Source organism: Bos taurus, chromosome 29 (assembly GCF_002263795.3).
Source record: "Bos taurus isolate L1 Dominette 01449 registration number 42190680 breed Hereford chromosome 29, ARS-UCD2.0, whole genome shotgun sequence".
NCBI lineage: Eukaryota > Metazoa > Chordata > Mammalia > Artiodactyla > Bovidae > Bos > Bos taurus.
This window is the reverse complement of record NC_037356.1, coordinates 37,990,597-38,002,679: the sequence shown is the minus strand read 5'-3', so window position 1 is coordinate 38,002,679 and position 12,083 is coordinate 37,990,597. Positions and strand designations below refer to the sequence as shown.

The 12,083-nt window shown below is 43.7% G+C and overlaps 1 pseudogene; it reads left to right on the top strand.

Moving 5' to 3' along the window:
- Positions 1-6,823: 6,823 nt before the first annotated feature.
- On the top strand, positions 6,824-11,696 carry LOC785405 (pregnancy-associated glycoprotein 1-like; annotated as a pseudogene).
- The last annotated feature ends 387 nt before the right edge of the window (positions 11,697-12,083 follow it).

The window sequence follows — 12,083 nt, the reverse complement described above, 5'->3', positions numbered from 1 at the left end:
CAACATAGTTTTGGAAGTTTTGGCCACAGCAATCAGAGCAGAAAGAAATAAAAGGAATCCATTTTGGAAAAGAAAAAGTAAAACTTTCACTGTTTGCAGATGACATGATCCTCTACATAGAAAACCCTAAGGACTCCACCAGAAAATTACTAGAGCTAATGAATGCATATAGTAAAGTTGCAGGATATAAAATCAACATACAGAAATCCCTTGCATTCCTATACACTAATAATGAGAAAATATAAAGAAATTAAGAAAATAATCCCATTCACCATTGCAATGAAAAGAATAAAATACATAGGAATATATCTACCCAGAGAAACAAAAGACTTATATATATAGAAAACTATAAAACACTGGTGAAAGAAATCAAAGAGGACACTAATATATGGAGAAATATACCATGTTCATGGATCAGAAGAATTAATATAGTGGAAATGAGTATACTATCCAAAGCAATCTATAGATTCAATGCAGTCCCTATCAAGCTACCAATGGTAATTTTCACAGAACTAGAACAAATAATTTCACAATTTGTATGGAAATACAAAAAAACCTTGAATAGCCAAAGCAATCTTGAGAAAGAAGAATGTAACTGGAGGAATCAACATGCCTGACTTCAGGCTCTACTACAAAGCTACAGTCATCAAGACAGTATAGTACTGGCACAAAGACAGAAATATAGATCAGTAAAACAAAGTAGAAAGCCCAGAGGTAAATCCATACACCTATGGACACCTTATCTTTGGCAAAAGAAACAAGAATATACAATGGAGAAAAGACAAACTCTGTAACAAGTGTAGCTTGGAAAACTGGTCAACCACTTGTAAAAGACTGAGACTAGAACTCTTTCTAACACTATACACAAAAATAAACTCAAAATGGGTTAAATGTCTAAAAGTAAGACCAGAAACTATAAAACTCCTAGAGGAAAACATAGGCAAAACACTCCTCGACATAAATCACAGCAGGATCATCTATGACCCACCTCCCAGAGTATTGGAAATAAAAGCAAAAAGAAACAAATGGGACCTAATTAAACTTAAAAGCTTTTGCACAATGAAGGAAACTATAAGCAAGGTGAAAAGACAGCCTTCAGATTGGGAGAAAATAATAGCAAATGAAGCAACTGACAAATAATTAATCTCAAAAATATACAAGCAACTCCTGAAGCTCAATTCCAGAAAAATAAACCACCCAATCAAAAAATGAGCCAAAGAACTAAACAGACTTTTCTCCAAAGAAGACATACAGATGGCTAACAAATACATGAAAAGTTGGTCAACATCACTCATTATCAGAGAAATGCAAATCAAAACCACAATGAGGTTCCATTTCACACCAGTCAGAATGGCTGCTATCCAAAAGTCTACAAATAATACATTCTGGAGAGGGTGTGGAGAAAAGGGAACCCTTTTACACTGTTGGTGGGAATTCACACTAGTACAGCCACTCTGGAGAACAGTGTGGGGATTCCTTAAAATACTGGAACTAGAACTGCCATAGGACCCAGCAATCCCACCACTGGGCATACACACTGAGGAAACCAGAATTGAAAGAGACACGTGTATCCCAATGTTCATTGCAGCACTGTTTATAATAGCCAGGACATGGAAGCAACCTAGATATTCCTCAGGAGATGAATGGATAAGAAAGCTTTGGTACATATACACAATGGAGTATTACTCAGCCATTAAAAAGAATGCATTTGAATCAGTTCTAAAGAGGTGGGTAAACTGGCAGCCTATTATACAGAGTGAAGTAAGCCAGAAGAAAAACACCAATGCAGTATGCTCCAGCTGCTGCTGCTATGTCGCTTCAGTCATGTCCAACTCTGTGCGAGTATACTAACACATGTATGTGAAATCTGGACAGACGGTAACGATAACCCTATATGCAAGACAGCAAAAGAGACACAGATGTATAGAACAGTCTTTTGGACTCTTTGGGAGAGGGCAAGGGTGGGAGGATTTCGGAGAATTGCATTGAAACATGTATATTATCATATGTGAAATGGATCACCAGTCCAGGTTTGATGAATGAGACAGGGTGCTTGGGGGTGATGTACTGGGTTGACCCAGAGGGATGTGATGGGGAGGGGGGTGGTTAAGGATGGGAAACACATGTACACCTGTGGTAGATTCTGTAAATTTATGGCAAAACCACTACCATATTATAAAGTAACTAGCCTCCAATTAAAGTAAATCAATTTACATTAAAAATATTCTCATAGAAATATCAGGGAGGTCTCAAGGGAAGCAGGGCATGAATAAGGATGAACCAGTCTGGGTCTGATATCATGCAAGTCGTGGAGAGAGAAGCTACAGCCTATTTTCATAGGGAACTTGGGACATAAGTTGTGCCTCAAACGTGCCCCAACCCAAGACTAGGGAGCTGGGATTTCACTCTCTGACTAGCACCTCCCTCTCATCCTTCAACTAACACCACACAGGTTTCTCGGAGCCTTTGTATTAGATTCTCCAAAGACTAATCAAAGGTGACACTAGAACCAAAAAGAAACCAAAGCTCAGGAAAATGCAACCTCTGATAATGTCTCGATGTGCACCCACTCTGCCATCTCCAGCATCATATCTGGAATCCTGCGAGTCTAAAGAACTCCATGAGTCTATAAACATAAGCATTTTTCAAAATTCAGCTTTTAATTTACATAGGAGTATACTTAATTTACAGTATTGTATTAATATTAATTGTATGTAAAATTAATTCCCTTATACATACACATGTATCCACTCTTTCTTAGGTTCTTTTCCCATATAGGTTATTACAGACTATTGAGCAGAATTCCTGAACTGTACAGTAGGTCTTTGTTGATTATCTATTAAATAAAATAATATACAGATATTAATCTCAAACTCTCAATTTATCCCTCTTCCACCTTTCCACTTTGGTAACTATAATTATTGTTTTGATGGAGGGAAGTGTCTATAGGCACTTTTTGGATCATGGTCTGTGCTTGTGGGAGTGGAGTGGCCTGGGAAAGCAAGCCTGAGAGAGACACATATGAGATGATGCTAAATGTTGAGAAGGACCTGGCCATGCATAAAGCTGGGAAAAAAACATTCTAGATGTGGGAAGTAGTCCCTGCTAAAGACCAAGGTAACCAAGTTTAATAAATGGCTACCCTTACACTGCTAACCTTCCTTCCATGCTTGGAACATGGCCTACAGGTCAACCACCATGACCTCGTCCCGTGCTTCAGCTGTGAGTTAGCAGCAATGAGCCATGTCAGCCTTCCCAAGAAGGGCAAACCTGGGGCTATCACAATGCTGAATATGCTCTGGACTCAGGGACGTGTCCACAAACTGGTTATCTCCAGGAGCATCAGGTGCAAGGGGCACCACCAATGCCTCTGACTATCTCGATGTACTTGTTCTCAGGAGTAGAAACTCCAAGGAACTGATAGAGCAAAGAAACAAGTAATGACTCTTGTTTCATCTTGCCCCATGTGATTCCCATGTCCCTTTGACCACACTGCTCTCTGCCCAAAAACTCTTTCCTCTATTCCTTCTTCAAAGGTGGCTTGTGATTAACATCAGCACCTGACTGTGAAGCCTGGTGGATGGAACTCAACTCACAATCAGCTGGGACCCAGAGATGTCCAGCCTTGTCCTGTGTTTCTGTCCTTTTTCTCCAACCAGTTTCATAAAGCAAAGTCCTGAAGAAAAATAAGTGTGATTGTAACCCTCTCAAGGCCTTTGAAGCTCCAAGGTCTATTTTGAGCATCAAAGAGGGAACACATACATTTTATGCAGGCTAGTCTCAGACCCCAGCCTCGCTCACCAGGGGTTCTCTGAGGAAACATAAGACACTTATCTAAGTTACCAGAAGGCTGAGAAAGGAATGCTTCTCGCTTGAATGCAGGTGCATGTTATTCAGTCACCCAAGGTCGGTGTTGTGTGAATGAGGAGCGGGAGCTCTGGAGATTCTGAGTTGGGAGTGAGTCAGTCACCACCTGCACGACTGCCTCCCGGGGTCACTACAGCCTGGGCACCCCCACTGTACCTGGAACCCAGAAGAAACAGCCCTGAATATTGCTTTCCTGCTGCTACATGGAGGCAGGTCTGCTGATAAAATGGGAACCAGACTTGAGGGACAAAGGAAAAGGAACTTCCACTCTGGTGCTTGCAGACATCTGAGAGCTACCCAGCAGTGGATGCAATTGAGCTTTCTCTCATCTTTCCCTTCCTGGAAGTCTCCTAGACTGGGAACCAGAGTTCCTGGGTCCCAAATCTTCACTAACTTACCTGCAGCCTTAAGGTGAGTCATACACCCCAGGGTTCAGTTTCCCATCTCTTGGATGAGGGACACTGGACTTGCTCCAGAGCACTTGCTACAGACTGAAGCTCACTGCCAATCAGTGGACACGTGGCTCAGAGGTGGGTGTTGCTGAGGAAGTTGAGGCTGCCTCTGGTGGGCAGGGGGCTGTAACTGTCTGGTGATGTTCATGGGTCCTGGCTCAGGACTGAGAGTGGTAGACCAACTGGCACACAGCTGCTGAGACACCTGTGACCTTAGAGGCCTTGCCTCTGGAACTTATCATCATTTTGGTTCTGTGGGATGAGATCTGGTAGTTATAAGTCAAAAGAAACCAATGGGGAAGCTTGTAGAATCCTCAGCAGAACCCAATTAGGCTAACAAATCATCTCTTCTAAAAAACTCTGGGAACAAGATATGCCAGGACTCTTAGACAAATTTTGTAGTATTTTGAATACTATTTAAAGTAGGTCATCTTTTGGATGACCTGCCGTTTGCTCTCTGGCTTGAGATGATACCCACAGTTAGAGTGGAATCCAAGGTCTCCTTGGGGAGGCTGTCCCTCTCCCTGTGACTCATTAGCAGTGGCTACAGCTCTATCCCCTCCACATCTGGAGCAGAAATTAAAGCAGGAAGAACGTGACCTCCAAGTTTAACAGGAAGACTCAGGTAGGTCTGGCCCTCAGGTAGGCACTATTTTTTTCCCAGTGCTTCTTCCTTCCCTCTTGGGTCCTGTGCAAGCTGCCCACCTCCTGGATACTGGGTTTTGAATTCCTCTTCCCTTCTCTTTCAAATATCCATGCAGTCTCTCTTGTGGCTTCCTCTCTATCCAGGCCCTATCCCTCACCTGCAGATGGCAATAAAGAAGGGAAAACCAAAGAGGGGTCTGCCCAGATCATTCTTTCTAAAAATGTCTGCATTCCTTCTCCTTCCAGACCCTGTTCTGAATCATCTAGATCTCCAACTACATGATTCAGTAGCTTAGCAGGGGAGTGGAGATGCAGATAGTGTTTGAGGTAAAGTTGTCAGGCATGGGGAGGGGGGATGGTTTTCAGATGACAAAAGAAGAGTTGGAGTAAGGAGCATGTGGTCCTCCAACCACTCACTCATTGGGGACCTGCCTGAATCTGCTATCTTGGGCCCCTCAGGGTATCACTAAGATAGAAACTTCATTCTATGAACTTATTACTATAAAATGATTTCAAACATAACAAATATAAGAAAGAAGAGGGTCATGAACCCTATATTTCATCATTTGGCATCAATAACTACAAAGCTAACCTCTTAGTCCCACAGGTAGTAATAGACCGGAGACTATGCAACATCAAGGTGATGAACAATTGAGTTCCCAGTGAAGACATTCTTGACTTGAATCAGGCCTTTTCCTTCTTGCTGTGTTCTCATTTGTGGTGGGGGAAGGGAAAGAGAAAGAGGGAGAATAAGAGAGAAAAAGAGGGAGAGGATAATCCCATCATGAGGGACCACCATCAAAACCCCATGTCAACTTGCGTACCTCCCAAAAGCACTACTTCCTAATACCATCACATTGGGAGTCAAGGGTGGACACAATTCAATACATAGGAGCTATGCAGATCTGTTTTTAAATCAAGGCAGACACTCATTTCATTCTCTCTTTTACTCCTTATTCATTTTTCCTTAAGTGTTTGAGGGATGAGATGAACATTTCACAAAATATGCATAATGAGTGTTTGGGGTAAAATGATAGGATGTAAAAAAAATGCTCTTTTGTTCCCAATAAAATTAACATCTAATATCCAGTCCACATACAAATTTCCCTGATTCTCAAAAAGGAGATGTCTTCTCACAGTTTATTGAGAGAATGTAGTCATATGTTTCACTTGGTTGTTCTCCTTTAAGACTAAATAACTGTTCCTCTTCCAATTTTAATGCCATTTATTTTTTCAGAAACTGGGGGGAAGCAGGTGAGTTGCAGGCCAGTGAGTGAGGCTTCATCTGTATTATAGCTGCTCCCCAACACTTTTTAATCATCCCCAGAAGGGACAGTCTAGCCTGTTTTCCTGAAAACTGTTTGTAGTTACATAACCTATGCATAATAGAAAGAAAAATAGCATAAATGTTGATGATTATTTTCCTTTCTCAGTGCTCAGAATGGTGAGTTGGTGCCCTAGCAGTCTATCACAGTGACAAATTAGGTGTTGCCTACTAACATTTGGACACATTCAACCAGCTTAAAATTAAATATTAAAAAACTAATATCATGATATCCAGCCCCATCCTTCACAGCAAATATAAGGAAAATTTTTCAGAGGGGCAGATGTTTTAAAATTCACAACCTCTCTCAAATGGAACCCAAATTCCCCTCCCAGCTTGGTCTAACCGTCTGTGGGCCACCGAAGTCAGAGCCAGCCTCTATTCTTCTCAGAGGATCTTAAGGCAGTGCACCCCAACCCAGTCCTAGCCCCACTTCACATATCTATATGTGGGAAACTCTTCTCTCCCACAGATTGGGGACCTTGTAAGTACTGACCATCCATTCGGTCTAACCTTCATGTAATCCTGGTTTGAGATGCCTTTTGATGGCGTCTTGGTCTTGAACTACCCTAACATATCCTTCACTGGAGCCATCCCCATCTTGGACAAGCTGAAGAATCAAGGTGCCATTTCTGAGCCTGTTTTTGCCTTCTACTTGAGCAAGTAAGTCTGAGATGGACAATCTCTTTCTCCAAATTAGCTGTAAGATGCTTTTAGTTGCAAGAAAATTATAGAAAACTTGACAAAGAAGTATCCTGAGAGATAATCTAACCCACCATAACTATGACCCCAGGGCCCTACCTGACATCACCCCCTGGCTTTTATAAATAAAATTTTATTGGAACACAACCTTGATCCTGGTCTCAAGACCAGTAGCTTGGTCTAGAGGGGTGAGTGAGGAGGAAGGCTAGTGGAAGGCAACAGGAGACAAGTTGAAGGGAAAGGCATTAGGATTTGCTTATGAATTTGATAAGGAAGGAAGGAGAAGGATGGTGGATATCTTTCCTTCCTCATTAGCATTTCACTGGAAGCCCAGGACCAGCTACCCAATTTGTAGGAGCCAGTGAAAAATGAAAGTGTGGGACACAAAAGTGTGGGACTCCTTGTTCAAGAAATATTAGGCATTTCAAGACAGGGAAGACAGAGATTGGTCCCTTCTGAGTGTGGGGCCCTTTGGACAGTAGAGATCACAGGCCAGCAGAGCCAACTCTGGGTGAACCCACACCCTTAGAACTCCCAGGGTTTATTTTCCTGAAAAATGACAAGGTAGACAAGGAGAAAGCCAATATGCTTCAGCATCCTGTCCTCTGAGTGTATCTGAGCACTCATGTCCCAGGAGGTAGGGCATCTTCAGAAGATACAATGGGTGGATCCCAGTCAGGTGACTCAGCTTCTAACCACCTCTGTGCCACTCTTAAGCCAGTAACCGACTTCGGTCTAGATCTCAATTGCTCCTAGCCTCAATTTCTTCATCTGTTGGTGGGGAACTTAATAGCGCCTTGATGGGTGGACAAGCACAGCTCTCAGACAGTGCTGTTGTTACTGTCCTCCAAGGAACCCCCCTCTCTTCTTTCTACACATGCAGGGCTAAAGGCAGTGTGGTGATGTTTGGTGGGATGGATAAATCTTACTACCAGGGAGTTCTCTGGGTACCATTGATCCACGTGTGTGACTGGAATGTACACATGGACCGGAAAGCCTCTCCCTCAGAGGGTCAGCCCAAGTGATGCTCCTGCTACTGTACATGGATACAGGCAGACACACACAAATGCATTCTCAGACACCCAGTCACACAGACATATACACCACCCACAATGACAAAGAAAGACACACAGACACATGGAAACACACAAGCAGATACATATAAACATACACAGAGACACATATAAACATGCATAGCTAGTCAGACACACACAAGCACTCACAGAGACACATACAAATACACATACAAACAAACACATAAGAACATAGATACACAAACAATCCATGGGTTCATAATCCCCAAGCCTTCTGACCAGTGCTCTGACCAGGGTCCTAAAAGGGTCTGGAGAGGTCTGTGCAGCTGGGAGAGGATTGCACCCACTGCCCTGTGAGGCATGGAGCATGGTTAGAGGACCCTACAGTGTGGTGAACAGAGGATTAGGGAGAATTTCTCCAGCCTGAACAGAGGTATAAGATGACCAACTCTCCGGGGCTACCTGTGACCAAGGAAGTTCTCAATACAGACAAATATCACTATTAAAGCAGGGGAAGTCCTGAGAAAATGGGGATACTGGTTTCCTAAGGGAGCAACTACTGACCAGTGTAGAGAGATTTGCTGAAGTCTTAAGACATAAAAGCAAATAATAAAAAAGACATCCCACGTTCATAGGCACACAGTGGGGCAGGGGCTATAACAGAGAATCAGGAATGTGGGATCCAGGAGTGACCTGAAGACAAAAGGCATAATTGATAGGATTCTGTGTGATACCCTCAGACAAAAGCTGACCTGTCCTTTGGAGTTTCTGTGGGCTAGTCATGTAATTCCTGGCTAGGGTTTCAGGGTCTGAGCTGGTTGTAGGAGCAGTGCTGGCAGACACCCTCTCCCAGAGGAGCCCCTCTCTCCCACCACTATGAGAATCTGCTGCCCTCACGAATCTCCATCTTCATTCTGCATTTGACCCTTTATTTGTTCCCCACCAGATATAGCTATCTGGGTGTTTCTCCTTCATTATTCTCACAGTCTTCATTCACTCACTAAACAGACAAGCCTTGGTCATCCACTGTGTGCCAGGCACTTTAAGGAGGCAATGAGGTAAAACTTGCCCTCCCATATAAGAAGGCAGATGCACAGGAAACGAGACACACACATAGTGAACTGTGACTTTGGTACATGCTAGACATGAGGAAGTGTCTACAGAGACTATCAAGGAAGGAGACTGATAAACACCAGGAGAAAGACTTCCCTGAAACCATGACAATTAAGCTGGAATCTGGAAGATGAGAAGACATTTGCTAATAAAAGGGGAGGGGGCTCCTCTAAGAAGGAAGACCAGCTTGTGTCAAGGTTCAAAAGAGCCTGGTGTATTCAAGTACTGCATTCAAGAATGTCAAGGAAGGTACAATGTCGGGAGCAAAGGAAAAGAGTGCAAGAGACAAAGCGCTGTTTAGGAGACAGTCGTGAAGAGGGCAGCTCTGGGGAGACTCAGAGTGACCTTGATGCCTACTTTGTCACACTGTCTCTCAGCCTCTCCATGAGAAGAAAGGTTATTGCTTGTTCTGGTGGATGCGAGGCCCTCGTGGACACTAGGACATCACTGATCCTTGGCCCAAGAAGACTGGTCAATAACATCCAGAAGCTCATCGGCGCCACGCCACGGGATTCCAAGGTGAAGGGTCATGCCCCAGGGTCACTCCCAATCTCCACACACAAGAAGGATCTCTAGGGCCAACCTCTCTCCCTCTGTCTCTAACAGCACTAAATTTCATGTTTTGCCGTCAATACCCTGCCCTCTATCATCTTCACCATCAATGGTATCAACTACCCAGTCCCAGCTCAAGCCTACATCCTCAAGGTGAGGGGAGAAGCCTGAGGGGTGGTTCTTAAATAGGAACTTGAAATAACCCTTGACCTGCTGCTGGGAGAATCCCGCCCTCTGCAGGCCATCTTGCACTATTGCAGATGCTGCTGAGCTCTGTGGCTGGGCCAGAGCCTCCCACAACATGAACCACTTGAGAATACAGGGCCGTCTGGGACACTGATCATCCTGAAATATATGTGGAGACACCACGCCATGCTGGCATGAGGGAGTCACAAGGAGAGGGGATCACTCAGGTCCTCAGTGTTCAAAGAGCTTCAGTTCAATCTGAACCCTCAGATGGATGCACACAGAAAGTCAGCTCTAGCAGTCCTTGAAATAAGTCATGTGACAAGGAGAATGGCTGGGGACAGTCACAGTGTGCTGTCCCACCATAGGGATTAACAGTCTCCCTTCGTTTCTCACAGTTTTCCTGGTTTGGATGATAAATTACATGGTCAGCCTAGTTCTCGGATGCATCTTCCCCTTGCTCTGGCCGGGTGCCCCCTTTGTGAGTCAGACTACCTGACCCCTCTGTGTGGAGGCTGGATGCTAATGTGAATAAAGTGTGCACAGTGACTGCTCAGCCCTGGCACAGGGTGGAGGCTTCTTGTCAGCTCCCTAGGGCAGTTCAGAGCTGGCTGATGGGCTCAAAGGCTTTGAGAAAGGGAGGGAATTTCAGGAATTCTAAAACTGTAAACTCATGGAACCATATGGAGGGTTGCTTGGTTCTAGGCAAAACTGCACTGGATTCCATGCAAATGGCATCCTGAGGTGCTCTGCATTGGGGCCCTGGGGACTTACTCGGGTTGATGAGGGCTGCAGACTGACTTATGGGGATAAGGAACCAGAGTACGTTACTCACCCAAGCCTTGAGTGTCCAAAGAGGGTAGTACGGGCCGAAAAAGGCTTCCCAGAGTTGCTAAGTTAAGTCTTCAAGAATGTGTTGTGGGCACTGCTCTATTTAAGATGGATAACCAACAGCTAGTTACTGTGTAGCTTAAGGGGTACTCGGCTTAATTATATGACAACCTGGATGGGAGGGATATTTTTGGGACCAGGATACATGGATACATATGGTTGAGTCCATTTACTGTCCACCTTAAACTCAGAATATTGTTAATCAGCTATACTCCAATACAAAATAAAGGGTTTTTTTTAATAAAATATGATTTGTGGGGACAAAGGAGGAGAACCAGCATTCTCTGAGGAGAAAACAAGGAGCAGGAGTCAGCAGGAAAGAAACAGGGAGATAGGAGAACTATGGACACTCTTTTTCTTTTCTAAAAATTTTATTGAAGTGTGGCTAATCTTCAGTATTGTGTTTAGTTCTGCTGCACAGCAATGTGACTCAGTTATACACATACAGAAATATATATTCTTTTTCTTATTCTTTTTCATGTGGTTTATGACTGGATAGTTAATATACTTCCTTATGCTCTACAGTAGGACTTTGATGTTTATCATTCCTCTGTATCCCCAACTCCCAGTCCTCCGCTCCCCCACATGCTTCCTCATGGCAAACTAATATCTTGGCCATTTTTGGTTATGGATGAACTCTCATGTCCCCTGCTAATGAGAAAATCCCTTGATACTTACCAAAAGAGGGAAATAAAACCAAGAATTATGCTGGGTCTAGATATTTGTGGGAGTCGCATGTAAGGGCTCAGGCTGACTGGTGTGTGTCTCTGACTCCCCCAGGATTCTAGAGGCCACTGCTATACAACCTTTATAGAGAACACAGTGAGGACATCTAGAGAGACCTGGATCCTGGGTAATGTCTTCCTGAGCCTGTATTTCTCAGTCTTTGATCAAGGAAATGACAGGATTGGCCTGGCACAGGCAGTATAAATGCTTGGAGTGGTTTAGGAATCAGTAAGGCTGCTCCAAGCAAACACTAAATCACACTTGGGTACTCCTGCCAGGATGCTGGTGAACTGTATTTGGTGGTCTGCACACAATTCTAAGTAAAGAATAAAGTGTTTCACTCATAATGGTACTTAAATAAACAGGTGCCTCTGTTTGTGTCTGGGAGATGTACAATGATCAGAAAGGATCTAGAACAAAGTCTGAATCACAGTTGAGAGGAGCCCACCTCCACCTGGCTTCAAGGAAAGGGGAGATTCACTGAAATGATTCTGGGAATCCAGGACACAAGACTCAGAGCAAATACAAACATCTCAGTGACTGGACCCAAGAAATCAGAATTCATCAGTTCTCTATTTTACACCCTCACTC